Source organism: Crocodylus siamensis, chromosome 2, assembly GCF_052110815.1.
Source record: "Crocodylus siamensis isolate JL-2025a chromosome 2, ASM5211081v1, whole genome shotgun sequence".
Classification (NCBI taxonomy): domain Eukaryota; kingdom Metazoa; phylum Chordata; order Crocodylia; family Crocodylidae; genus Crocodylus; species Crocodylus siamensis.
In genome coordinates this window covers 18,663,524-18,689,778 of record NC_143396.1, presented here as the reverse complement: position 1 = coordinate 18,689,778, position 26,255 = coordinate 18,663,524, and the positions used below count along the sequence as shown (strand labels likewise).

General features: G+C 45.4%; 1 non-coding gene across 1 annotated transcript; it reads left to right on the top strand.

Annotated features, from left to right (window-relative positions):
* Nucleotides 1-6,606: 6,606 nt before the first annotated feature.
* Nucleotides 6,607-6,679, top strand: TRNAR-UCG (transfer RNA arginine (anticodon UCG)). The gene has a single exon. It is a non-coding gene; the product is annotated as a tRNA-Arg (tRNA).
* The last annotated feature ends 19,576 nt before the right edge of the window (nt 6,680-26,255 follow it).

The window sequence follows — 26,255 nt, the reverse complement described above, 5'->3', positions numbered from 1 at the left end:
AGTAAAGCAGAAGACAGGGCAGGATATCCCATTACAGACAAACTTGTTCAGAAATGCATAAGCTTTCATAGACAACAGCCTACTTCATCAGATGCTATGAATGGACTTGCAGAGAGTAGGGGAAAACTCCCAGTAGAGTGATCCAGACCTTCCCCGGAGCACAGTAAGTTCTACCCAATGGCACGTATTACTCACCTGCGGGTGAACTAATCTAAAATCCAAGGAATTTACATTAATATAAGATAAAATCCTGGCACCATAGGTGATACATAGGGAGAGCATGGGGGGGGGCATGTGCCCCCCCTGAGATTGGCCGCTGCTGAAGCTGCCACCAGCTTCTGTGGGTGGTCACCACTTGCCACCCACACCCCCCTCGCCACCGACACCACTGCTGGCATCTGTGAGCAGTCCCTGCTTGCTGCTCACCACCGCTGACTCCACTGGCAGTGTCTGAGGGCAGTCCCTGCTCACCACCATGGTACCCCCCTCACAGTCTCGGGATGCACCAGTCATTCATCCCTGGCACATTTATCACACTTAAAAGGATAGTTATAACAGTGACACATCAGTGTTCTCCTTTGCATGGGGGAAGCGGGGAAAATCAATGGAGACGGGCTTTTACTAGGGATAATGTTAACATCTATATATAGGATCATGGAACGGCAGGGTGGAAGGGGCCTCACAAAGGTTATCTAGCCTTTCCCTCTGCTCAAAGCAGGATTGTTCCTAACTAACCCATCTCAGCCAAGTGCTTGTCTAACCTGCTCTTAAAAACCTCCAAGGATAAAGATTCCATAACCTCTCTGGGTAATCTGTCCTGTCCCCTGTGGTCACAGAGAGTAGTTTATCTCCATCCTCCATATAATCAGCCTTCAGATATTTGAAGACTGTTATCAAATTCCTCCATCAGTCTCCTCTTTCTCAGCCTAAATCCAAGTTCTTTTAGCTTTTCCTTGTAAGTCATGTTTCCTCTAATCAATTTTGTCACTCCTTGCTGGCATCCCTCTAATTTGTCCAGTAGCATAACGGTGGGGAGGACGAGCAAGGCACTAGCCCCAGGCCTTGACTTACGGGAGGTGCCAGTATGCCCCCCCAGGAGTCCTTGCCACAGCAGGCACAGCCCTGTGCATCCCAGCCACAGGAGCCAGGCAGATGCAGCCACGTGCCCAGGTGCGCTTCTGGGGAGGAGTGGGGTAGGATGATACTCCCCCAGTCTCCAGTGGTGAGAATAATTTCCCACTACCACCTCTGCCCCCTCACCACCACTGGCTCTGCCCTGGGTGATGAAAGAGCTTTCTACACTTTGGAATTTGTTTCCATTTTTCTTGTAGCAAAGGCCCAAAACCGAACACAGTACTCCAGGTAAAGTATCACCTGTGCCGCATAGAGTGGGCCAGTCGCTTCCCTTTATTTGCACGTGATGTTCCCATTTATACAGGCCAGTATACTGCTGGCTTCTTTTATAACAAGAGTAGTGTTGGCTCATATTCACCTTACGGGGCACTGTGATCCCCAGGTCCTTTTCTGCAGTACCGCAGCCTAACCAGTCGTTCCCCAGCCTGTATTTGTGCATGTTCAGTATCAATGCAAGAATATTACTCAAAGGAGCTGCCATAATGTATTAAAAATGAAGAAATTCTCTTCAGACAAAAGAGGTACAGAGGCTGAAATGAACTGCTCTAGATCCCGTTTGAACAAATCTCCTGGGAGGAAACTTTCTATTGAAGAGACACATTTTAAATTCATCCAACTGAAAAAAATAGTACAGGAATAGTAAGAGGTGAACAGGCCTCCAGAGCAATAAAGTGTTTAAAAAGGGACATCTGGAAGCGAATACATAGGTCTGTTCTCTATGAGCCCCCCCTTTTCTATCCTAAACGATAAAGTTTGTCAAATATTCTCTAAAGCCCTTTTCAGGGAGTATCTTTTCTATCGTGTTGGTCCCATTTGAACAAAGAGGATAATAATGTAAGAAACGCTATTTCTTTTGTCGGTAGCATCATGAATTCCCCTTGGAGTTGCTGTACAGTTCCACTGCATCCCGAGTGTCCTTTGATGTGAAGTCACAATCCTAGGCTTAAAATGGGGCTGTGTGAATATATTAAAAAAAAGTACTTCAATATTTGTGTAAGTTTTATATCAAATGATAGTGGCCTCATTTAATCTTTTTTTTGTTTTACTACAAATGTGGTGACCAAGGCTTCCTAATGTGGATGAGATGAAAAGGGGGTGAAAAGTTTAAACTTGCACTCTTCACCACTGTTGGAAAGGAAATTTAAAAATTCCTCCCCGTAAGCATTAGCACTAAACACCTGATGGTTAGAGGGAGACAATAATCCAGCCTAGGAAAGGGAATCAATTGCAACTAAGTGACACAGGTTGAATTGTTAATAGTAAGCCACAGAGAAAATGAAGTTCTCTATAATACTGAATAATTTCTAAAGAAATAAGTTGATTTTTTAAAATTGATTTTTCTCATTAATGCTGGATGAAGACATTTACTCTGCTGTAGCCTGCAGCATGTGCGTGAGTAACTGTGATACCATAAACACAGTGCCATCATCATAAGTGTGTAAGAAAAGTGTATATTTAAACAAAAGCTTGATAATTTAGCACAAAGGAAGGGGCGCTTGGAAAACACAAGATAAATTGATTCAAGATTTTGATTGATAAATTGATTCTGAGTTTTAAGTGTTGCACCATAGACCTATTAAACTAAGAATGTGTTAATAGGAAGCATTTGATACAATACAGAAAATATTTTGGAGAACAAGTATATTCAATAGTTCTGTGCAATATTTCTAATCCAACCCTTACCTATAAAGTAATGACAGACTGCTGTTCATTGTCACCTTGCTTAGGGATTGGGACCAGTCCAATCCAGTGGAGCCCAACAATTTGGGCCCATGGGTCAGATGAGTGGGGTGGGGTGTGGTGGGGTGGGTCTACTGGCCTGGCCGCAGCCCCAGCCCTGGCTCCATGTGCGCCAGATCAGGCCCTGGCACCCCAGTACCAACTCCAGCTCCCCATACGCCGTGCCACATCATCTGGCCTGGGAGGCTTGGAAGTCAGGCAGCATTAACTGTCACCGCACCTCGCCTCCCCCAAATCTCCAGATATTTAGGGAGCCCTGTGGGCTGGATCACATGGCTCAATAGGCTGGATCTAGCCTGCTGGCTGGGGGAATAAATACCCAGGTCTAATTCAGTGTCTAGTTTAACCCTGTCAGTTAATAATGACTTTGGTGAAAGATCATTTTTTAGCATGAGACCAATTCCACTGAAGCTCACAGCTCATTTGACAACCCACTAACTTCAAGTTCAAGATTAGAGGTTTGGAGCTGTGCAGTTTTAGATTCCTACATGAGAACTGAGCCATGCAGATTAAAATGAGAGGGTTCATAGAGTAAATTGCATCTTTCTAGCAGCTGCTGCGATATCTGCCCAGTTGAAAGTACAGTCTTAGAGCTACTTTGGCTTCACCACCCATTGCAACAACAGCAGCAAATCTATATATGAGCTATTATTTTTTGGATTCCTAAAGCTTGTGTCTGGGGGTCCACTGATCATGATAAAAAAATCTGTGGAAACGGAGCTGAACTAAAACTGTCGGAATAAATTCAGAATTCAAATCTAGATGAAGGCCAAATGCACAAAAAGTCCTTGTGGCCAAAATGTATCTCAAGCTCCAGGAAAACCCCATGAATTTGGGGGTGTTCAGAAGACTAGCACTACATTAGCTCAAACCAATTATGTAATTCAGAGACCACAAGTAAAACTCTCGCTGCTTCACTGAAGACTGTATGTGCTTTGAAGGAAAGATGCAGCCATGAATGACAGTAGGAAAATTTTCCTAACAACTAATTAAAATGAGCTTCCATGAAATTCTGCTAGGATTTGGATAGAAAAACATTGCTTCAAAGAACATAAACCAGAACAGCTAGCCCTGTTCCCTATAAACATTTTAGTTTTGTGGATTTCATTAGAGTGGTGCCTAAAGACAAAACACTCAACAGCTTTAATTAGAAAAATTAGACTCTCATGAAGACTGCAGTAGACTCTTCTCCTTCGTAAGGAATATTTCTTGTCTGTGATAATATATATGATGGAAACATACCAAGTTTCTTCCTATAGCATCAGCTAACCTATAGACCAGAAGAAGAAGAAAAAATTATTTGTCAGGCTCTCGAAATGAAAGGTCAAATCTGTTCTCCTCTAGGATGAACTTGTGGAAAATAATCATGGTAAATGTACTGTTTAGGAGACCTTCCCCACCTATAGAAAACAGAAAACATTTGTTATTATGGCAAATGGAAAAAGTCCACTGAATATTACCATTTACTTTTTTATGTAGATTTCAGTTTTTCCCCTTGTATTGGATGCTAACACAAGCATCGATTCCTTGTGGAGTAGGGTGCTGGCCAAGAAGAATATAGGTATTGAATCTGGCATTTTTTCATATTATACAAACAGGAGATGTATACTTTACTTAGAGTAAATGTGCGCACGCTGCTCATTTTGCAATATTTCCATAAGTCCTGAATTCAATTATCCTTATGTTTTCCCCATATCAATTATTTATAAAAGAAAAAGAAGTGTTCAGTGCCATAATTATGTGGTAAGGGTGGCTGGCCACAATATTCTCTTAAAGTATCTACGTGATCTTATCAAGAAGAGGAGACTGGTCTTCTATTCTGCCTTTGTCCTGCTCCCCATGGGGTGCTGGGCCAGGGCTGAACTCCATGTGGGTGGGGGCAGGGTGGGCAGTGGTGGCGCTGGGAGGTTTAGCTATGGGGTAGCTACGGTGAAATTTGAGGTGGCTGTAGCCCCACCATAGCCACCCCTCCCAGCACCATTGTCACCAATAAACTCATGCGGCATTTATCAGTGACATTATTGACTACACATTATTGACATTATTGACCAATTGCTGATAATATCAGTTTTCCTTTTATCAGTGCTGATCTGATATGGACCGATATATTGGTGCACCTCTAATTTTAAGGCCACAAATGGATGCAAAATGACCTCCTCCAGAGCAAGAACAGTGTTCAGGAGCTGCAGGTCGTTCCAGCTGCTCGGTGAATTGTCCCTCCGTTCTATCTGCCCGTCTTGTAAGCTCTTCACTGCGTCTCTGTTGCTGTTGCATATTTTAAGCCTGCCATTTTCAGCCAGGTCATGTTCCCGGCTGCCAGCAATTAACTTTGGAACGCGCAGTTATTAATCCTGCAAAACAGCTTGTTCTGCAGCACGTCCTCTCGTACAGTTTCAAAGGAGCAATATTCAGACGCCTCTGCCTCCTGCACTGCCTCCACTAGTTTTACCTTGCCGCCTTATCCAGCGCTCTACAGCAATGTTTCCCTCCGGTGCCTAGTGCTTTATGAAGCAAGTCATTTAAATTTCTATCTGATGGTGTCTGGGGTTGTAAAACTTGTGTAAGGTAAGGAAGTTTTACTGTCACAGACAATGAGGTAAATGGATCTGTTTTTCTTCAGAGGCATAAATGGCCAGGACTGCAGCTGGGGCGGTCCTGTCTCCCCATTTCCCCTCTGCTTTCTCGCTCCAGAGGCTCCAGCAGTGGGCAGCATGCAGGAGCAGAGGCTGAAGTTTGCTGCTTCAGATGGGAGATGTCACCTCAGTTTTTTGCTGGAGTGATATCTCCCCTCAGCAGCAGCAAACTCTGATGTTGCTCTACAAGACTATATTTCCCAGAGTGCCCAGAGTGCTCATTTCAACCCAGACTAAATTGTATTTACAGGACTGTGATCTGCTTTATTTTAACTGCATTGCAAAAACAGATGGAGAAAATAACTCCTACTGACTAAATGGGAAGTAGGAAAGAGGTGGAGCATCGCTCAGGCCCTTAGTATTCTGAATAACCCCATTAACCCCACAGTGCCCATGTTACTACAGGTTTTTAAATTGTGTAAGTGCTAATATAGACCAGACACAAGTCTGATAAGGATTTGATTTCAATGAGTCCTTGCAAGGCAGCAAAGGACATTGGAGAAGTTGACGGCTTTGCCCAGCGCTGCAACCCCTAACTCTTAGGCGCTTTGCCATTTACTAGACTCCTCGGCCTTGAGGACTCCACGGGAGAGTTAGGCCTCTCTGAGTAGGACTGGCAGAAGTCAGTGTACTGGCCAGGGTGTTGTGTAAGCTAGTCAGTAAGAAACACTGAACCTAGGGTACAGGGAGCCCAAGTCCAAGCTGAAGGAAGATGTGTTGTTGTACTTGGGATTCATGGCCATGAGCCCTCATCCATAGTTAGGAGCCTAGGATCAGCCCTTTCTAGGGGAAAAATGAGACGTGGTGTCTCTATGTCTAATTGCTGGGTTTTTAAGGCAGTAGCCTGGGATGCAGAGGATCCAGGTTCAGTTCTTGCCTCCTGTGCCTGATCTGCTGCAGAGATTTGTACCCAATTGCTTGGGCAAATGCCTCTGCCAGTACACTATTGACCATACTGGGATGGGTCTATTCCTGTAGAAACTCTTCCACTTTGCTTAAAATACTTACATATTCATTGGAGCGGGGCCTAGGACTGAAGTCTCACCACCAGGCTTATCTCTCTACCACTTGGACTCGATAAATTTTGTGCTGTGTGCAAGACCACATGGCCTAATGGATAAGGCATCTGACTTCGAATCAGGAGATTGAGGGTTCAAGTCCCTCTGTGGTTGCTTTTCATTCCTGCCCAGGTCAGGGGGTTGGACCTGATGATGTGTTTAGGTTCCTTCTGACCCTAAGCACTATAAAACGATGAAGAGCTTCAACAGACTGAGACCATTGCCCCACAATAGCGTCCTGGTATTTAGAAGGGCTGATTTGGGTTCAGATTCCTGCTCCAAATCAGGAAAAGAATGGGGACTTTGAGCCTGGGTCTCCTGTCATATAGGTGGGAGATTGGGCTCTTTGATGTAATGGGAACAAAGATGATAGCATCTCCTCCTCCCCTGTTAAGGACTCTGACAGCACAATCCTGATGGAGACAAAATAAGAACATAAGGAGGGCCATACTCTCAGACCAATGGTCTCTGGTCTCTGACAGTGGCAGAAGTGGATGCTAGAGGGAGGAGAGCGTTGCACTGGATGGATCTAGAGCAGGGTTGTTCAACCCCTGGCCTGTGGGCTGGATCTGCCAGCCAGCACTAGGTCACCTGACAGCTCTGTGAGCTGTAGCTCTGAATACACAGGGCAGCACAGGGATCAATTCTGGCACATGGGGCCAGGCAGAAGTAGAGCTTGGGGCCCTGGAACGCCGATCCTGGTGCTCCAGTCCTGGCACACGAATCCCAGTGGAGGCAGTGCAGGACCTCAGGGCTCTGATCCTGGCTTGTGGAGCTGGACAGACGTAGCACAAGGCCCCAGTCCAGCACATGGGGCTCCAGCACTCTGATCTTGGTGTATGGGGCTGAGTAGAGGTGGTGTGGGGGCTCAGAGCCTCAATCCTGGCATGCAAGGCAAGGTGTGGGCAGCATAGGGCCCCATATGGCCCTGGAGCCCAGTCCAGGTGCATGGAGTCCAATCTAGCCCATGGACCAGTCCCATCCCATTCGTCCGGGCCATGGAGCCAAAACATTGATCACCACGGATCTAGAAGGATCTACCCCCTATTCATTACCCCCTGGTAGCCACCATCTTTGGTTTAGCGATGCCAGAGGAGACAACTCCAATGTTCTGTTCAACAGCTATTAATAGGTCTATCATCTGTGAATCTACCTACCCTTTTTGAACCTGGCTGTGCTATCTGCCACTGCCATCATCTGTGGCAATGAATCCCACCAGACAACCACACGACTCCCTTTCGGCGTTAGATGCCAGAATGATCAGGACTTGGGTGGCTGCACATATGCTCAGCAGTGGAAATGTATGCAATGGGGGTTTTCCTGGTGGAAGTTCAGGTGCCATGGGAATTTAGGAGGTAGCTGAGTATTAGACTCTACATGGACTAGATGATCTGTGAGGTCTCTTCTGATCTTATGATTCTACGTAGTCTTTTTTTTTTTCTCTCCAGAAGAGTTCAGAAGAACTTTACATCATCCACAACCCAGCAGAAACAACAAAATGTTGAATGTTTCCATCACACGTAGTAGCAATTTCCTTTCCCACAAGAAGGGTCAGACTGTAAGTGTCTAAGGAATCCAATTAGCAAACTGTTCCTGGATGCTTTATACTGCTCTTAAAATGCCTTGTTTTTGTCCTCCCAGAAATGAGATTATGTAGCTGATTATCCAGGACCGGAGAATACTGTTCAAGACACTGAAGGAGAAAAATGTAAGCAGCTGAGCAATTAGTGTCTGAAAACTGGTTAGTTTTAACATCGTAATCACTTTTGTTCAGAACTTTAATTAATTATGCATTGAGTGCAGGATGACAATTCATAGATTTATTATTAAACTATTTTGGAGACTTTCAGCAGAAGAGGTTAAACAGACACTGCGGATCCATCTACCTCAGCAGAGTGTGGAGTTAATGGAATAATTAAGTGGGGAATTTAGACCAATGTTACAGCACCGAATATTGTAAACAGTGTCTCAAAGGAGGAGTGTTTTGATATGCAAGGAATCCTGAGGTCAGGCCTTTGAGGCTGACAATGGCCCCAAGCCAGAGGAAAAAATAATGGCTCCAACCTCGATTGGTTTTGATTGACACCTAACGAGGAAGCTGGTGGTGGTGAGTGACTGAATGACAGCTCTGAGCACATGACCATGTCAAAGGTCATTATGTGCCATTTGAGAAGAGGGTAGGGGGAAATATAGTTGGATCCCCGTTACGGAGAAGTAAAGATGAAGTCAGTGCAGCTTGGGCACAGAGTCCTAAAGCCATTAGGTTACACTTCGGAGTTCCAAGCTGTCGGCTGCTTTTCCCAGTTACTGTCCTGCTCAGGAAGGTGCAGTACTCTGTGCCAATTCATTTCTCACTCAAAAAACAAATGCAAATTTGCCTGGCCTGTAAGTAGCTGTGACACATCCATAATAAAGAATTGGCCCTTGGTCAAATTTATTGGGTAAACCAGAGTTCAGCAACCATTCCTTCTGCCCTCTGCTCACCCACTTAAAGAACAGAACAAGAATAAAAAGCCCAAAGCAATTTGGAATAAATATCTACACATTTCCAAAGCTATCTTGCATTTTCAATATTTTGGGAAACATTCTGGATATCCATGTGTATAATGCTGTCTGTTCTGTAGTTAAATACTCATCCTATACTTCTGACCAAGCCAACGAGAAACAACGCCAGGGACAGACCACTGTCAAAGACAAGGATACACGACTAGATAGGGAAATAGCGTATTTTATTATTTCAGTTCCTGAAATACTGTGGGAAAGATCTAGGTAAATCCATTGAGCTAAAACCTCTCTTTTCAAAATACAATGGGGGTCTACACACGTACTCTGGGCTAGAGGGGCAGGTGCTTTAAACAGAGCAGCTCTGAGAGGTGCTCTAATTAAAGTGCCCACAGTGTCATGTGTATTCAGCATCCTGCTCTTCAAAATGGTGTTGGGGCACTTGAACTAAAGCTCATTCAACAAACTTTAGTTAAAGCACCCCTGCTGCCATTTTGAAGTGTGGGGACACTGAAAAAATGTGACAAGGAGGCTGCTGGAGAGTATTAGTTAATACCCTCCAACAGACTCAATCAAGTCTGCTCCAGTGCATGCTAATTAGCGTGCGTTAGAGCAGATGTCTAGCATGAGTATAGGTGCCCAGAGATACTAGACTTAATGCACATAAACAAAAGCGTGTTAATGCATTTGTAGATGTGCCCCAGATGTATATAATTAACCATCCACATTTCAAATGGAGTAGGAGAGCCTACGAGTAAATCTTAAACAAACCTCTGTGAATGAATATATATACCAACTGGACAACACATAGTTAAAGTTTTATCTTTGACTCTGACTTCCTTGATTTGCTTGCAGCTTTTAATCTACTTTATTTATTTGGACATGTAATAATAGTTTGACAAGTACAATAGGTCTCTCAGCCGTGATTAGATTTAAGTTAGTGCAAAGGCATACAAGAGAATGTAAATCAACAAAGGGAAATCTAAAGTAACTTATTAGCATACAGTATGTGGAGAGTAATTTAATTACTTCCTGGGTACAAGTGACAAATCAAATTGTTCATTCTATTAAATCATTTATACACCTAGGTTTTACAATTCAGCATGTAATGCATGTGACAAATTACTTCATTCTGTATGTAAATACTCGAGACTGCCCTAAAATTGGGTTAGTTACAGGTTCAAAGCCATTTCAGTTCAGCAAACAGAGAATGGGCTTAAATTCTGAATTTTAATACTTGAAAATGGTGATCAACAAATCATTTCTTTGCATGTATTATCTATTAAAGGCCCAACTTCTATAGCTTATTGCTAAACACCTTTTTGGGTGGGGAGGAGGAACATTTGTTCCCCCATATTTGTTATGATTTTATTTTATATTTCACCTGATAGTTTATCGTATGTTCTTCTTTTGAGGATACTTAAATGAAATGAGGTCAGGTTGTCCAGATTTGTCCACTTTTCAATAAAACCATCTGTAAAAAAAAATAAGGTAATTCTAATTTGAAGCTGTTTTATGGCATGCTGACTCAGACACACAGCCTGATCTGGAGTTACATTTATAATAATGACACTGATCTAAACTGTTATCCAGCCAGAACCTCATTACTAAAAATATGCACGGTCAACACAAAGGAAAATACCATTCATTTGGTGCTATTTAAGTGCTCTCTTTTCAATACTATATTTTAAATGGCTTAAAAGTTAAGACTAAACGAAAACTAGGCCCACACACCGTGCCTTGAATCAAATGCAATAATAATTTTAAGATGTTAGTAAATCCTGCTATTATAAATGTAGTAGTTTTATAAAGGAGCAAATATTCGTCTCTCTCAAATTTCTGCAATAAATTTCAACCACTAGATGTCTCCGGTGCTTTGTTTGGCATTCCTGATAGGATGTGGTGCAAGGTAAATGCAAGAGACAAAGCTAGGACTCAAGTTGTGTGGAAACCTATTTGTTTGACAGTAACTTCCATTGGCTTTTTTTTTTAAGTAATCTATTTAAGACATACTGCTTCCATCTATCGTGATACTCAGTGTGGTTACCTAGCAGGGGTGTGCAAAGCGGGCCGTATTTGATTCAGATTTGGATTTGGCCTGAATCGGGGATAGTGATTTGATCCGTTGATTCAGATCAATGTCCTGATTTGATTCGGTCGAATCAGAATCTGAAGATTCGATGCTGATTTGGAGAATCAGCGATTCAGCCATAGACACAGCTTTAAATGTGTTTTTTACATACCTTCAGCATCCCAGTGAACTCATGAATGCTGCAATGCTGGGGCAGATGGAGCGTCTCATAGGAACGTGGGTGGCCCCCCATGTGCTTGGAGGCGAACCTGGAAGTGGATCAGAAATACTTCTGGTCCACTTCTGGGTCCACTGAGGAGTGCGCTGGGGGCCCCCCTGGCTTGGTGATCGGCTGCAGAGGAACCCCAGGTGCCTCCCAGACCCAGGAGGCACCAGTCACCAAGCTGGGGGGTGCAGGGGGACCCACCTGTGCGCTCCCTGGCGGACCTGGAAGTGGACCAGAAGTGCTTCTGGTCCACTTGCAGGTCTGCTGCCAAGCACGCTGGGGAGTCCTCCCCACTCCTGTGGGATGCTCCATGCCCCCCAGCATCGCAGCATTCACGAGCTGCCTGGTACCTTGAGGTACGTAGAAAAAACATTCAAAGCTGTATCTATGTCCAGATCTCTGAATCTTTCTGAATCTCTATGAATCGATTTGGAGAAATTAAAGGGTCTCCTGATTTGATCTGAATTTGGAGATTCAGCCACCAAATCAGGCTGAATCTCTGCTGAATCTATTCAGGGACCAAAGCTTTGCGAAGCCCTATTATCTAGCTTTGGTTTCACTTTGCAAGCTACATAGAAAAGTTTAACCACTGGTACTTAAATATAATAGTGTAAGGTGGTTTATGTTAGACTAGATTTACATATGATAATTAGAAACAAACTGACTTTTCCAGTGGTTTGAATGATGCCTGTGGAGCATCACAACAATGTTTGAAATACATAACAGAAGAAGTGATTGTTGTTTATGATGGACAAGGCTTGCCCTCATCTCTCTGGCTGTGGAGACACTTCCCTGCAATTGAGCTTGGCTGGCTTTGCCCTGCAGGAAGTAGGATTTGCAGAACTGAATGCTGTAAAGCCCAGATCCCAGGGCTCCCTCTATATCTTTTCACAATAGGTTTTGGGGCAGTTCATAAGGGAGCAGGAACAAAACTGATGCAACTTGCTAGCCAGATCCACTGTCTATTGCTCTGCTTCCAAGAAGTGGGGCAGAAAGCAGCAGAAGCACCCACCTCCAGAGAGGAGAAGTATCAATTTTGGGGCACCTTTGCTGATGCTGCTCTGTAGCCTGTGAAGAGAGTTTTTGCTTTTACATCAAATCCCCTAGTGAACCTACTGAAATAAACCCAGCTTTTTAGTACTGAGAGAGGGAAAGATTTGATCTAGAATGAACGAACATACCTCAGCTGAGAATCCGTAGTATAGGAAAGAGTGAGACGAGTGGGGAAAAGGGAGAGTTATAGCTGTTCTGAGCCCCTTCTCTCAACGCATTGCAGACACTAACCCACACAAAAGATAAACCACAGCCTAAACTAGAAGCTTCCTAGTATGATTCATAGATTCATAGATTCCAGGGTCGGAAGGGACCTCAATGGGACATGTAGTCTGACCCTTGCCCCGGCAGGCAAGAAACCTGGGGTCACGTGAACCCAGCCAGGTGCCTGTCCAGTCTCCTCTTGAAGACCCCCGAGGATGGGGCGAGCACCCTTGGAAGCCTGTTCCAGGTCCTGGCCACCTTGACCATGAAGAACTTTTTTCTAGTGTCCAGTCTAAACCTAATCTCCAGTAGCTTATGGCCATTGTTCCTTGTTGTTCTAGGAGGTGCCCTGGTAAACAGATTTTTATAGATTTCATAGACATCAGGGCTGGAAGGGACCTTGGAAGATAATTGAGTCCAGCCCCCGGCCCAGAGGGCAGGAAGTCAGCTGGGGTCATAGGATCCCATCAAGATAAACATCCAAATTTCTCTTGAAGGCGTTCAAAGTAGGTGCTTGAACCTTCTCCGATGGCAGGCTGTTCCAGACCTTGGGGGCTCGGACAATAACGGATAAATGCAGTTGAACAGAGCTATCCCTTGCCATGCATGCTAGACATCCCAGCCCACATGTCAGGAGCAAAATATTTTAGTAGCTTTGATTTGGGATCTCAATACAATCTGATTCAAATCCAAGGATTGAGATAAAAATCTGCCGTTGTGGCAGCCCATGGATGGTTTGAATACTGCAGAATATGTTTTGGACTTAGAAATGCACCAGGGATACTCCAAGGGGTCATAAATGATCTAAGATAAATTCAGGGTGAAGTTTAGTTGATCCAATGAATTGCTACACAGCTGACTTAGTTGGCCACTGACTTTAGCCTGGCAGAGTGCATGCTGCTCATATTCCTGCTGGGTGAGTTGGATGTTCTGAGCTGCAAACTTCTAGCGTCCCAGGTCAACCGTTGTGGATGCAGGATTGTTTCTTTGTATCCATGTCTCCTGAACATAAAAAAAGGTGCCAGGGAGAATTAATGCAGAAGAAAGGACACTGCTCCAATTATTTCTTTTCTCTAGACCACTTTTCTGTGGTTTATCTCTCTTCTAACCCCTTTCTTCCTCCTCTTATCCCTCATTTCCTTCTTCCACCTTCTTTTATGCTATTTTGCCATTCTGGGCTCTCTCTCCATTTCTTTCACCTGTATTTCTTATGTGGAAGAGCAGGGGGACGGAGGGAGGGTGCCATAGGACGTGCTAAAGTAGCAGATGTGCTTACCTGTAGTCCTCCAAGTCCTGCTTAAAATACCAAGGTTAACAGCGCTAAACCTTCATTTTTCCTCAAACAGGTAGTCTTTATTGAAATAAGATGAGAAGGAGTCAGGGCGAGTCCAAAATCACTTTAAAGTATTCCAGTGTCAACGTCCCACCTCCGCAAAGCCTGCTGAGGACCAGATCCCTGCAAACAAAATGGAGGTGAGCCTGGACGAAGGAGGGGCTGGCTGGGACAGTGTGCTGTTTTTTCTATCTAGTACATACAATAGACCTTCCATTTTCCCAACAAAGTTTTTATTTAAAAATGAATTGAAGAAAACTGTATAACAGGTTCTGGCCTGTGCCAGCTGATTAGGCTCCTCTCCATTTTGTTGAGATCAACCAAGCTGTTACCTAAGCCCTTACAAAGTTTTGTGAAGCCATTACCAATGCAAAGATCCTGAGAACCTGGCTAAGTGCGTTGTTGCCTGCAACAAAAACTTTAAAGACATTTAAACCCAACATATTTTAAAGGAACTCCTTCACAAACCTAGGAACTATCTGGAGGATGAGATACAAGACAGTTAGAAAACTCACTGTGGTCCAAGTGTGCCATAGTCTCCAGTGCCATTTGCCAGCAAACTATTCCAAGAGCCGTGTCACTCCAGGACCTGTGTCACTGACATCCAGGTCCAGCTCAGGCCGATGCTACTACTGTGACATTTAGGATCAACTTTGAAATTGCTTGCAACCAACCTGAGCCATGTGAGTACTAGGGTGGCCACCTTTGTAAAATGTAAAGGCAACCCACCCCCTCTTTACCCCCACCAGCAGTATGGCCTGAGCAGAACCGAGCAGCGTGGGGGGAGATGTGAGCTGCCCACTGTGGTCTCAGGGCTCCCCACCCTGCTGCCCTTCCCCCGGGAGCCCCAAGCTGGCCATGTGCCCCATGCCTGCCCAACAGCAGCAAGGACACAACTCCACACCACTGCCATCCCAGCTACTGCCAGATGGGCAGGGGGCACATTGCCATGGCAGCGTGGGGCTTCTGGGGGAAGAGCATTAGGGCAGGTACAAATCTGGGGGTGGAGGAGCATGTGCCTCCCATGCTCCTCTCCCTCAGAGGGGGGGTGTGCAGCAGCAGGGAGCCATTTTCCCCCACGTCCCCTGGATGAGCAGCCCTATGGCTCTGTCCTGGTGCCTGCCTCAGCCCCAGGGCCCCATGCACTGCCCTGGGTGGGCAGTCCCCCAGCCTCTCCCCATTCCCTCTCTCCCTCCTTGATATGCTCCTCCCACACCCCCTCCCTCCATAGCTGTACCTGGAGGGATCTGCTCTCCACCCTGCCTGGCTGTCTTGCTGGCCACATGCATGTGTGTGGGTGCGCATGTGTACATGGCACCTCCTGTGTCCCACTTCTGGCAGCCCCAAGCAGCCCCTCGAAGGCTGGAATGCTGTCAGACTGCAAGGAGAAACCCAGATCTCTGAATGATACTGTGAATCTGGACAAATGCTGTCCTAGCATCATGCAGCCCGGGACTGGGACTTGATGATCCTGTTCTTGGACAATCCCACCCAATTAGGGATGGGTGGTAACCCTAGTGAGTACCCAGACCACTAAGCCCATGCCACAGCTATCTGCATAGAAAGGAAGAGTGTTGCAGCAGGTCCCAGTGTACAACCTATCAGGTGTGCCTTGGGGAGTTGAGCACAGGGATTTACATTGTTGGGTATAGTCATGAGCATTTGATCATAGAGATGCATATTAGGTTCTTAACAAGCTGTCTTGTGAATAGCTCTCACTGAATTTAATTCCATATTGACATAAAATGCATCAAAAGTATCTTAACTATAACCTGAAAACCTAAGAAAATATCTTTGATGATCTGTATTGGTCTTCAGCTCCCCTTTAGATCTCCTGCCACCTGCTTCAGGCAGCAGGTTGAGCTGAGGTAGCTGATACATTTCCAAAGCCGGCTCAGGTAAGCAAGCATGACCAACTGGGAGCCTATTTAAGTTCAAGACTTTAAATTCAGGGTGTATCTCTTTCCTTATGGGGAGAAATGCACTGGTTTTTTTGGTTGGAATACAGGAGTAGTCATGAATGGTCCATACTTTTTGTTTTGCGCTTTTGAATTTATAAACGGAAGAGAAAGAATGTAATTGGGAGATTGATGCCAAAATAGTGTCAAATTGGATTAAACTCAGAACCCCTTCAATAAAATCCTGTGTGTGCAAGGTGATATTTTTTTTTGCTTGCAGACTCAAATCTCTGTTCAACCGGCTCTGTCCCTGGGACAACTGCTATATAAAATTCCCTATGTGTTTGCTGGATAGTGTGGTGGAGCACAATCAGGGTGCTTGCCTCTTAGTGTGCTGCTGCAGGCTACCGAGGAGCCTGCTTGGTGAGCAGCAGGGAGACAACCCCCATAGTAGCCATTTTATGGAGGAAAGTGTGTGATGGGGCACTTTCGGTGCTCTGTCACTTTAGGGGCTGGGACCAGGCAGACGGCAGGTGCAGACCAGCCCTGATGAGGTGGCTATTTTAGATCCCCGCTCTCAGGAATGAGGCAGGAGTTGGCTGCAAGTGCCCAAGGGAGCAAAAACACCTGGCTGAGCTGCTGCCCATGGAACACCAAGGAGGTGCGGGAGGAACCATGGGGATGGCAGGAGGTTCCTACAGACCAGGTGGGGTCCTAAGACCCAGAAAACAGGCCAGGGCCTAGTAACAGCAAGGCCCAGCCTAGCAAAGGGGCTAACAGCTTGCGGTCCTGTGCAAGGGCTAGGCAAGCGCCTGATAAGAGCTGGCAGGGGCAAGGCCTAGGGCTCAGGTGAGCCCAGTTGAGGGAAGGGCTGCTCTATTAAGATTTTCAGGGCTGTATGCAAGCCCAAGGGGAGATGGCCCAGAAGGGGACCCCTGCAACCACAGAGGGCAGCAGAGGCTAGGTTAGCTCTCTGACCCCTCGACTAGTCAGTGTGAGGAGGCCAGGGCCAAAAGACTGAATGGCGATTGAGCCCCCCACAAGAGGCAGGCCAGGGCTGTGGAGAGCCATCTGGCACCCCGACTGGCCTGGAGGTGGGGCCAGGGCCTCAAATAAGCCAAGGGTCCTCTCGAGGGGGAGGACATAACAGCTGGCAGAGGGTAGTGGCTAGCCAGCATGAAGGTGGCAGCCAGCAGAAGGAGGCTGCCAAAGAAGACCTAGGAGTGAGAGCAGCTCAGGGACACCACACAGCCCAATAGGGATAAGACCAGGGCAGGTACTCCAACTAGCTTTGAGCATCAAGGACAATAAAAAGTCTTTTTTCAGATATGTGGGGAGCCAGAGGAAAAGCAAAGACAACATTGGACCCCTGCTGAACCAGATGGGACAACTGACGCCCAGGAAAAAGCCAACCTATTAAATGAGTACTTTACATTGGTCTTTCATCAGCCCCATGGGACACCGTTGCCAACCATGGGACAGGGCGGTCCGGGTGAAGGAGATCCCCTGCCCTCCGTTAATGCTTACCTTGTGAAGGAACACCTTGAGAGGCTGGATACCTTCAAGTCAGCCAGCGCTGACAATCTACACCCCAGGGTACTCAAGGAGCTGGCGAGCGTCATAGCCCAGCCCCTGGCATGGATCTTTGAGACCTCGTGGCACTCTGGTGTAGTGCCCGCAGACTAGAAGAAGGCCAATGTGGTGCCTATCTTCAAGAAAAGGAGGAAAGTGGATCCGGCAAACCATAGGCCCATCAGCCTGACTTCTATCCCGGGGAAGATCTTAGAAAAGTTTATTAAAGAGGCCATCCTTAATGGACTAGCTGACACCAACATCCTAAGGGATAGCCAGCATGGGTTTGTTGCAGATAGGTCTTGCTTGACCAATCTCATTTCCTTTTATGACCAAGTGACCTATCACCTGGATAAGGGAGAAGAGATTGATGTCATATATCTTGACTTCAAAAAAGCTTTTGATCTGGTATCCCATGATCACCTCTTGGCGAAACTGGCCAATTGTGGCCTTGGGTCCACCACGATCCGCTGGCTGGGAAATTGGCTCTGGGGTTGGACCCAGAGCATAGTAATTAATGGAAGTCAATCATCATAGTGCCCTGTGACCAGTGGGATCCCCCAAGGCTCTGTCTTTGGACCCATATTGTTCAACATCTTCATTAATGATGTAGACATTGGAGCCAGGAGCAGACTGGCCAAGTTCTCCGATGACACCAAACTTTGGGAGAAAGTGTCCACACCAGAAGACAGGCGGATGATCTAGGCTGACCTGAACAGGCTCAGCAAATGGGCGGACGAGAACCTGATGGTGTTTAATGCTGAAAAATGCAAGGTTCTCCACCTTGGGAGGAAAAACCTGCGGCATCCTTATAGGCTTGGCAGTGCTACGCTGGCTAGCACTACGGAAGAAGGAGACTTGGGGGTCATCATTGACCACAAGATTAACATGAGCTTGCAATGTGATGCTGCGGCTAGTAAAGCGACCAAAACGCTGGCTTGCATCCATAGGTGCTTCTCGAGCAAATCCTGGGACGTCCTTCTCCCCCTGTACTCGGCCTTGGTGAGGCTGCAGCTGGAGTACTGCGTCCAGTTTTGGGCTCCACACTTCAAAAAGGATGTGGAGAAGCTTGAGAGAGCCCAGAGAAGAGCCACGTGCATGATCAGAGGTCAAGAAAACAGACCTTACAACGACAGGCTGAGAGTCATGGGGCTCTTTAGCTTGGAAAAGCACAGGCTCAGGGGTCACCTACAAGTTTATCGGGGCGACCACCAGGATCTGGGGAAGCGTTTGTTCACCAGAGCGCCCCAGGGGATGATGAGGTCAAATGATCGTAAGTTACTACAAGCCTGTTTCAGGCTGGACCTGAGGAAGAATTTCTTTACTGTCCGAGCCCCCAAGGTCTGGAACAGTCTGCCAGCGGGGGTGGTTCAAGCACCTACATTGAACACCTTCAAGAGTGAATTGGATGCTTATCTTGCTGGGATCCTATGACCCCAGCTGACTTCCTGCCCTTTGGGCGTGGGGCTGGACTCAATGATCTTCCAAGGTGCCTTCCAGCCCTAATGTCTATGAAATCTATGAATGAGCTGTAAGGTACATAGAAAACTGGCTGGAGCATTGGGCTCAGCGGGCACTTAGCATGATGTACAGATGCTTTAATATACAGATGCTCACATATTAAGTGCACACATTAAGTATGGCCTAAGAATATGTATAACTCCAATCTCAGATTGTAGGATTTGGGAGTGGTTATTTGTTATAATTTGGGTCCCTTATGTCACCCTGGTGGCATAAAGGGGCCCTAAATTTAGAGGATCTCGTCCCCAGGGAAGACCCTTGATGAATGTTACTCTGGGTGGGAAATAAATAAGATAGTGAGCTCCCTACCCTCTAGGCGTAAAGGTGCACTACAGGGGTATCTGCTAGAGGTGTTTCCACTACCATGACAGCTCAACATTAATTACCAGGGGATGCAAAGTTGACATAAAAAAAAAAAATCAGACTCGCTGCATTCTTTTTCCCTTTCGGTGGAGCCTGCCTTCCTGGGCCACTGCTTGCTCAGGCTGCCTGCACGGGCCCTGAGCTGCACAGAGTTTAGTGCTTTGCTCCGCAGCTGTATGACAGCAAAGTAGAACTCCTCAGAGGTGTTTTAGTTTGCTGTATCCCAAACTCGTTTAAGGCACATTATGCCGCCGACACGTGCAAACACCAACACCATTAAAGTGGTGCAAAACCATTTAACCCACTTTCAGGTGTCTTGCACATATGTCCCTTGTTTTGTCTACACATGCCCTGTATGGTGTTGGGGAATGAACACAAAATTGAGAATCAGGGAGCCCTAGGTTCATTGCATTGTACTTCTGCTTCACCTTTTACTTGGAGGTGTATGAGCAGTTAAGTCACAGAGCTAATGTGTGGACCAATTACATAAGTAATGTATCATAGAATCAATGGATCGGAAGGGACCTAGACAGATCATCTAGTCCGACCCCCTGCCATGGGCAGAAAGGAGCACTGGGGGTGGCAGGGGTCATAAGACCCCAGCCAGGTGCCTATCCAGTCTCCTCTTGAAGATCTCCAGGGAAGGTGAGAGCACCACCTCTCTGGGAAGCCTATTCCAGGCTCTGGCCATGCTTACCGTGAAGTAGTTCTTCCTAATATCGAACCTAAACCTATCCTCCCTCAGCTTGTGGCCATTGTTCCTGGTGACCCCAAGGGGGGCCCTGGTGAACAGATTTTCCCCGAGTCCCTGCTGGTGGCCCCGATAAGGTTGAAGGCAGCCACAAGATCCCCCTCAGTCCCATCTTGCAGAGACTGAAGAGATTCAGGTGCCTCAGCCTTTCCTCATAGGGCTGGCCATGGAGGCCCCCAACCATACAAGTGGCCTCCTCTGGACCCTCTCCAGATGCCCCACGTCCCTCTTGAAGTGCGGCGCCCAGAACTGGACACAGGACTCTGGCTGCGGCCTGACCAGCGCTGCATAGAGGGGGAGCAAGACCTCTCTGGACCTGTTAGTGATGCCCCTGTTGATGCAGGACAGGGTGCGGTTGGCTCAACCTATTGCTTTGTCGCACTGGTGACTCATATTCATCCTGGAGTCAATGTACAAGAACTCCTTTGAACATCCTAAGCACTTTATTAATGCCAAGTATCAATTAATATGGTAGAAAACCATATAAAAATACTTTGTGGTCAGATGACGATGTCTTTTATTTTTGGTCATAAATTCTTACAAGCTTTGTAACACATAACAAGATATTCAATTCACTTATTTGAATAAGTCATAGCAGAATACATAATGATATATATATATAATTCTATATCAGCTATATTAATATATAAAATTATGTTAATATGAAATTAAGATTGAGAGAACATAGCAGAAATTCAGGGTAAATTACATTACAGGTTCTTCCAACTATTACAAAACCAAGCATTATAAACTTAGAAAATTCAGAGTTAAGATTAAAATGGAAAGAAATTCAAACATACTAAAAATATAGAGCAACCTTAACAATGCCCAGTTATAGACTCTTCAAGCTTCTTGTATAGCTAAAATTAACCGATATGTTATGTATCAGAAATATGCTTATATAATAAAGGGCTTAGTCCATTTGTCTGCCTGACTGTAAGGCTCTTGGAGCACTCTGATTGGTTAGCAAAACAACCAATCAGAGTGTGGAGCATTCCACCACCGCCAAGGAGCCGGCCGGAGGGCGAGGGCAGCAGCACTGGAGGCTGCAGCAGCGGGGGGTGCTGGCAGAGGGGGCAGAGGGGATGGCGGGGCAAGCTTCCCACTCAGCTCCTGGGAGGTAGCAGCAGTGGCTCAGCGTGGTGGGTGGAGGCATCCTGTCCGCCTGTCCCCCGTCATTCTTGATGTGCAATTGGCTAGTTTAAATATATTTATTCAAAAATAATGTTTTTTTCCCTTTTTCTTCTTCATAATGGAACGTTTGGGGGTTTGTGTTTGTTTTTTAGCAGAAACTTACATTTGCCTTAGGCCCTGTAATAACATGAGAAGAAACAAATGTGATATGTCTTTAAAAAAAAAAATCAACAGAATCACATTTCTACATGTACGTCAGCTTAAATTACTGCTACTCTTAACCTTTACACTTAACCTTAATGTAGCCTTTCACATTAAAATTTTCTTGGGATTTTAAAGTAAAAACTGTGAACAACATACACATTTAAAGATAATGATACCATGGGCAGACAAGGTTCTTTGGGTGAATCTGCTATATTTTTTTAGACCAACTTAAATAGTTGGAAACATTTTCTTAGCAAGCTTTTGGGTTTAAAAACCCTTCATCAGACTGAGGAAGCATCTACATACTGTAGATTTCGGGTTTAAAAACCCTTAGTCAGGCTAGGGAAACATCTGCGGTATGCAGATACTGTTTCAGATTAGGTCCAATCCTACCGCGAGAGAACTAGAGTTCTGCCATTTGAGTACAGTGAGAGAAACCTGGGCCCTCAAAGACCCAAGTCAAACAAAACCCAACAGCCTTAGAATATGACTCAGTGGGATATTATCTTCAGTAGCTTGTATATTAGATTTTATTGTGCAATAGAAATTTGTGTAGTTTCATAGAGCACAAATAGGTATGCAAAATATTATCTACGTGTTTCTCCTCTTAGAACCAGAGAATGAGAGTCTGTGGGCGTGTATAGATGAAATGGGGGTCCTATATTGAAGCAGTACGGTTTTAAAAACACCACTTCAATTTAGGGTGAAGTAAACCCCTGTGTCATGTACACCTGTGACTTACCTGCCTCTCCAGTGGCAGGGAGGGGAGGGTGAAGTATGCAGAGGCTTCCCCAGTCTGATGAAGGATTTTAATTCGAAAGCTTGCTAAGAAGTTTTCCCAGCTATTTAAGTTGGTCTAATAAAAGATATCAGATTCATCCAAATAACCTTGTCTGCTTATGTCCTTAGACGAACACAGCTACAACCTAAACCCCTGTTACCATGGGGTATTTTTAATAATTTGGAGAGAAGAGGTGTTAACCTTACATCAATAATTGTGATTTTAACTTTCATAGCCAGATTCACCAATATGCTTTTGGCTGATTTTCTCTCCCATAGTAAAAGCACCCAGAGCATATTAGCCAGCTGAGCAGGCTTAACAGCTACTTATAGTTTCATAGCAGCAAGGTCAGGAGGGACCTGGTCAGATCATCTAGCCTGACCCCCTGCCACAGGCAGGAATGAATGCTGGGTTCACAAGACTCCAGACAGGTGATCATCCAACTTCTTTTTGAACTTGCCTAGGGGCGAGGACCACTTCCCTGGGAAGTTGGTTCCAGATTTTGGCCACCCCAACTATAAAATATTGCCTTCTGATCTCTAACCAAAACCTATTCTCCATCAGCTTATTACCATTGTTCCTCATCACCCCAGGTGGTGCTGGGGAGAAAAGGGCTCTACCTATTTGCTGTTGATCTCCCCTGATGAGTTTGTAGGCAGCCTCTTGCTGAGGCTGAACAGGTTCAGGTCCCTCAGTCTCTCCTCGTAGGGCCTGTCCTGCTGCCCTCTCACCAAGCAGGTGGCCCTCCTCTGAACCCTCTCCAGGCTGGCCACATCCCTCTTGAAGTGCGGTGCCCAGTACTGGATGCAGTACTCCAACTGCGGCCTGACCAAAGTTGCATAGAGGGGGAGGATCACCTCTCTGGGCTGGCTTGAGATGCACCTTTGGATGCATGACAAGATAAGGCTCGCCTTGCTGGCTGCAATCTGGCATTGGCGGCTCATGTTCATCTTGGAGTCAATAATGACTCCAAGATCCCATTCTGCCTCTGTGCTTTCAAGAGGGGAACTCCCCAGCCTGTATGTGTGCTGTGGATTCCTTCTCCCCAGGTGCAGCACCCTGCATCTGTCTACGTTGAATCCATCCTATTCTCATCTGCCCACTTTTGTAGTCTGTCTAAACTTTGTGCCAGATTAGCACAAAACATCCACTCGAGACAATCTGTGCCTTCCCTCTTCTTCACTGTCCTGTCTCCTATTTCCCTGTGTTTGCCTACCTCCAAAGTTATCCTGCACAACCCTCCATTCTCCTGGATGAGCACACATGAACCCTCATTTCCCTTCCCATGTGACATGCCTCTTCTATAGGCCTGGCACAATGGGGAGCATTGAAAGGATGCTTAGGCTATTGACTAGTGTTGTTTTTCATAAATGAAAGTTTGTCCCCAAAAATACCCCTTTTCAAAATGGCTGTTGTCTGTCATTTTTTGATTACGACTGTCTTGGGAAATATGGGGGGGTCTAGTACACTGTGTAGAGGGCAAAACACTGAATCCCATTGAGAACAATAAGAGAAACTCTTTCAAAATGGCGTTTAGTTGCTAAAACTTCAGTTTCTTTCAAAGCAAAGGAACATGGGAGCCATCTTGTAAGAGGGTCATTTTTTGTGTAACTCTGAGTGCATCTACACATGCCACTGACTGCACATTTGGTACTGTGCAATCCTGGCGGCGCACGGTTATTTTTAGATGCTACGTTGCGAGCTACAGTGGCATAGCATCTTGTGTAGATGCGCCCTCTGTGTAGCGGATCATCCTTTACTGAAGGATAAATTTTAGTCATGAAGAACAAATCAGGAAAAAGAACCAGTCATCCCCCTTTCAAAAAAATCTAGGTTTAAGATGTCAGTGAGTGTAAATAATATCAGAAGTTTCAAAACTCTGTTATTCTCTTGCTGAGATCATTAGAGGCAAAAATCAGCCTAGCAGTGGGAGTTTAATTGTTTTAAAAGACATATTTTAAATTGGTTATATTTCTAAACTAATTACTTGTACATTTTGAAAAAGTTCAGTCTGGTTGGTAGCCTGAGGAATGATATGTTGTACTTTCCACACCTAACAGAGAATGAATCCCTACCTTAAGTGGAAAACTCCACTCCGCTGTAACCATGGAGTCACTGCAGATGCCTCCAGAATATTCAGTAAATGCACAAGCTCCAAAACCTCAGGTTATATTTATTTTATAACAACTGTAACTTGAATCCAATTCTTTCTTCAAAACAAGGATTCCCTCACTACTGTGTATATATGCAGGAGCATGTGTATGTAATACATGTGTGCATGCTGTACACACACTTCTTTTTGTTCAAGCAAATCAAAGCACAGTTTGCTCACTGTGTACGTCTACATAGCAGCTGCTTTATTAGCAGGCACTTTGATGCCTCTTTTGAGCTCAGCAGTCAAATGCAGCTGTTCATTAGCTGCATAGGATATTGCTCTTTTATGAGGAAGGTGTGTTGTAATTGGCTGCGGGGTCTGTATTTTTTGGATTGGTTCAAAAATATTTTTCTGTTTTAATAGATCTGATTGGCAGATGTTCTTAGCATTTATTTTAATTGCTGTTTAACTTCAGATCTATTTTTAATGGGTGTTGTAGTAGCAATTACCAAAAAAAAAAAATCCAGAACTTAAATAAATGTTTGGGTTCTTTTAATTTTAAACATAAAATCTTCATCTATATATAGTGAGTACTTTAAAACTGCAAAGACTTCAAACTGCAAAGACTGGTTATGTTTTTTAAGAAGGGTGACCCCTGAAACAACATAAATGGCTGGATGGTCAGTATAGTTGGTGTTCTGCAAGAGAAAGAAAGAAACATTTTGTACAAATTGATTTCAAATAGGTTTTTAAAATTTCCATCAACCGAGTAAATGTTGGTTCAAGCAACTGGTTTAATTCTTTATTCTCTAACTGTTTGATCCTACTGAAGTTTAAGAAATACCATGTGGGAGTGCTGGAAACATAAAATGTTTCCTATAGTTACTGAAGATCTGTAAGATTATATCTTCAAATAGGCTAACCAAAATTTCTCCTTGGAGGCTAATATGGTCTAGCAGAAGTTATGGGACTGAGTCTCATTTTTCTAAAATCTGACACCAACAAAAAGCCCTGATTCAGCAAAGTATTTAAGAACATGCCTAATTTTAAGCATGTCCATAATCACAAAGAAGTAAATTACCCTCTTTTGCCTACTCCTCCCCCATCTAACTGGTAGTGCAGAAAAGAATACAGAAAGACTTTCAGACTAGCAGGGCAGGGGGTTGGAGTTCATGCAGATGGTCTCAGATTCTTCCATCCCCTATTTCCCCCCACCCATAACTGGTTCCCCTCTGGTCCCACTCAACATCCATAGAAAAGCAGTTATAATGATCCCAGTAGGACTTCTGGACATGTCTTGAGGAAGGAGGACTCCATGTAGGTCCCCCAAATCATTCTGTAAACAACTCAAATTCGTCTCACTCATCCTCTCTGCCAAGTACAGTGCACCCGCATGGTCTCATATAGGCACTCTCTAGCAACCTTAGAGCACGCACCCAGTTCGGGCTGTGGGGTGTGTCCCCGGGACCTGTGCGTTAGGTTGTGTTCACCACCGAGGGAGGCCCCTATACTCGCCTGCCATGAATTGATCTTCTTTTCTTTAGTGGTGGGGCTCCTCCTTGTGGATTCTCACAGACCAGGTGCTGCCCTTTGCAGGCGTTCTTCAGGCTCCACCTCCCCTACACCCCAGCCATATGTTAGCCCTCAGGACAGCTGGATGATGGGTCGCCAGCCTGTCCCCTTGATGTTCTCTCCTATTGTCTCCTCTCCTTGCCCGTTCCTCAAAGCCCCTATACCCTGGACGACTGCAGGGTGTGTGACTGTCCTTGTCTCTGCATCTGCGCTCCCTCTAAGATATCATGGGCCACTGTATCGCCTCAGCTCTCTCCTGATCAAGGGTCATGTGGGGATTTCTTCCCCGGTCTGGGCTCTGTGCACCCTCCGAAATAACAAATAAAAGAAAAAAAGAAGAAAGGAACAGTTGGAGTATTGGCCTCAGCCCGCCCCACTCATGCATCTGGCATCTGTTGGCCTTGGAATCC